General features: G+C 42.1%; 1 long non-coding RNA gene across 1 annotated transcript; it reads left to right on the top strand.

The window, feature by feature from the left end:
- The first annotated feature begins 593 nt into the window (after positions 1-593).
- Positions 594-1,978, top strand: LOC109783310 (uncharacterized). The gene is made up of 3 exons (XR_002237663.4): positions 594-778; positions 865-1,050; positions 1,915-1,978. It is a non-coding gene; the product is annotated as an uncharacterized lncRNA (long non-coding RNA).
- The last annotated feature ends 808 nt before the right edge of the window (positions 1,979-2,786 follow it).

Genomic DNA, 2,786 nt, shown 5'->3' with positions numbered 1-2,786 from the left:
ATAAAACACAAGTTTGTGCGCAAAAATAATTTTATCACGTTATGAAAGTATTGTTTCTAGGCTCTAAATAGTAACTTCGTATATGTGACATTTTTTATTTCTGGAGTTAGTTAAACTTTTTGGTAACTTGTCTATTATAACTAATTAAACCTGGCAAACCTACTAATCCAACCCATCTCATCCTAAGCTATGATTCGCTCAGTGCACGTGTCCAGCAGGAGCACAGCCAACCAAGCCCACCTCTCTTCAAAAATTATTTTCCTTCTCTTGCTCCTTGGGCCTAATATTTTTTTTCCACTGAAGCCCATCTAGCGATCACACCTCAACCCCAGGCGCATGGACGTGCTCGTCTCCTTCCTCTGCACGTTCAATCTGGAGCAGTGGAGCAGGAACATAACAGAAACGGCCATGGCTCCCCACCTCTTCCTCTCCTCCTCCCACTCAATTCATTCCCCATTACGACTTGCCACCAATACAAAAATTATTGAGGAATGTCAAGAGAACTCATTCAGGGAATTAAAACTCAATTTCGTTGCTTTAATTGGACGCACGGAGCCGTGAAACGTACACGCACAAACTGCCATTATTGGCCACGATGAGCTCTCTTGATCTCCATCTCCCGGCCTCCCCTTCCTCTATAAAAGGAACCCTGAGTAGCGCCTCGAAGCCTCCCACTTCCTCTCCAGAAACCCCTCTCCATCTCCCTCCCCATGGTTGTCAATTTGTAGCCGGAGTCCGAACTCTGCCGCAGCTTCCGACGAAGTTTCAGTCACGTGTGGTGAAGCCCCGACCCTTCCTATCATTCATTGTCTCTATTTGTATTTTGCGCACCTCCCTGAACCCTTGAACCTCTCGAATCCACAGCCGGAGCTCACGAACGGCGACGAGTACATCCAACCGGAAACTCCGGCGAACTCCAGCGGGTTCACACGGCTTCCCGAGGACGAATTGGTCGTCAACGACGACATCACCTTCATCACCGCGTGGTGTACTTCACCGTCCGCCTCTCCTACTCGCCGGAGCACGCCCCGACCGGACCTCCTTCCCCCGGTGAGCATTTTTCTTCCGTCCATGTGTGCTGTTAAAAAGAAAAACAAAGGGATATCAGCCAGTAGGGACATGACACGTAGCAGCCTAATCTTAATCCCGTAATACATTTTATGGAAAATATCCAAACTTCGGAAAATCATATTTCCTAAACCGTATGTCCAAATTCGACAAATTTTATATCCCCGGATTCCTTGGGACATCTAGTTTATTATAAAAATTCGAGATCTCAGTTTTTGGCAAGTTAAAGTTTAGTTCTGTTTTTAAATGTTAAATTGAGTACTAATGCTATATCTTCTAATCTATAAATCATATAAAAATGTTTATTATATGAAAGTTCGACCTTAGGACATCACCTTTCTGTTGGAACTCATGGCATAATTTTTTCAGCAAGATTTAGTCACTGTTTTAACATCAACACCTTAATTTGACATTCTCGATCATTGTTTAATAACTTTTGACACGAAGTTAAATCTCTTAGATTGATCCCTAGAAAACCTCTCTGGTCATATGCCATCATCATACAAATTTGGACTTAGGAAATGTTACATAAATATTTGTAACATAAACCTTATGGCATCAACTCCATCTATCATTTTCATTGGACCCAAGTCAAATATTCCAATCAAACCCATTATAGACTTTGTCATAGAACCTTGCCTCACAACTCTCCAAGACGTGATCTTCACTTTGACCCAACCCTAGAACAAACCCTATATCATATTTTCATTCTTGATCTTATCTCAACCCGTAACCAAGTCCTAACAACTTATGTAGGAATGTTTTTTTTGTATTGTAATTTGAATATTTTATTTGGATCTTTATTTGGATGTTGTTGTGTGTTAAAGTACTTTCTTATATCGTTAGATATATCGTAACGAGAAGGAGAGACGACTCAATATAATATTTCATCTTCATCAACAGTACAAGGCAAGTTACTTCTCGATCATGCCCTTTTATACCTATGTTTTATATATGCATTTAGTCCTTTGATGTAGGGTTTGCATGAATATGTTAGTTGGCTATATTATAAACCCAGTAGTGCAATGAGGTAGGTCTGAGCCTTTACTTCTTTGTCGCCAACGTTGTAGGGATTTTGCTATGCCATTGTAGACGGGGATTGGTATGTGAGATCATGAAAGTTGCGAGTGATATAATAATTAAGGGTAACCTTAAGGTGACAACATTAACACACATCTGGGTGCATTGGTAAGGGGCGCCCTGGAGAAACCAGTGGACTTGCCCGAGCACCCTGGAGAAACCAGTGGACTTGCCCGGGCACCCTGGAGAAACCAGGGGATCCCGGAGTACCCGTGTGATCACCCTATGGACTGCCACCCAGGCTCAAAGGGATTCATCAATTTTTCATGACTAGAAGCTTACCTGCACAACCACAAGCTATTATGGGCTCTGGCTTAGTTGAGTATGTTGTGTGACCTCTTACAGTGGTATACTAGCAGATGTAGTTATATATGTAGGTGTATCGGTCTACCCAGGGTTAAGAGGGAACACTTTAGAAAGACTATGTCTCGATCTTCCGGCTCTCAAACACCACTACAAAGGAGGTGATCCAGTCTTGTGGGGAAAGTGTGCAAAACTCTGCAGAGTGTAAAACTAATTGATTAGTCGTGTCCCCGGTTATGGACAATTTGAGCATCTGGAAAGTGGGAATTGAGCGATCTCATCACTCTTAATTAATTTAATGGGTTTTAATGAATTTGGGTATAGATTGAATGGAG

This window comes from Aegilops tauschii, chromosome 2 (assembly GCF_002575655.3).
Source record: "Aegilops tauschii subsp. strangulata cultivar AL8/78 chromosome 2, Aet v6.0, whole genome shotgun sequence".
NCBI lineage: Eukaryota > Viridiplantae > Streptophyta > Magnoliopsida > Poales > Poaceae > Aegilops > Aegilops tauschii.
The sequence above is the reverse complement of the archived record's forward strand: the minus strand, read 5'-3'. Positions and strand labels throughout refer to the sequence as shown.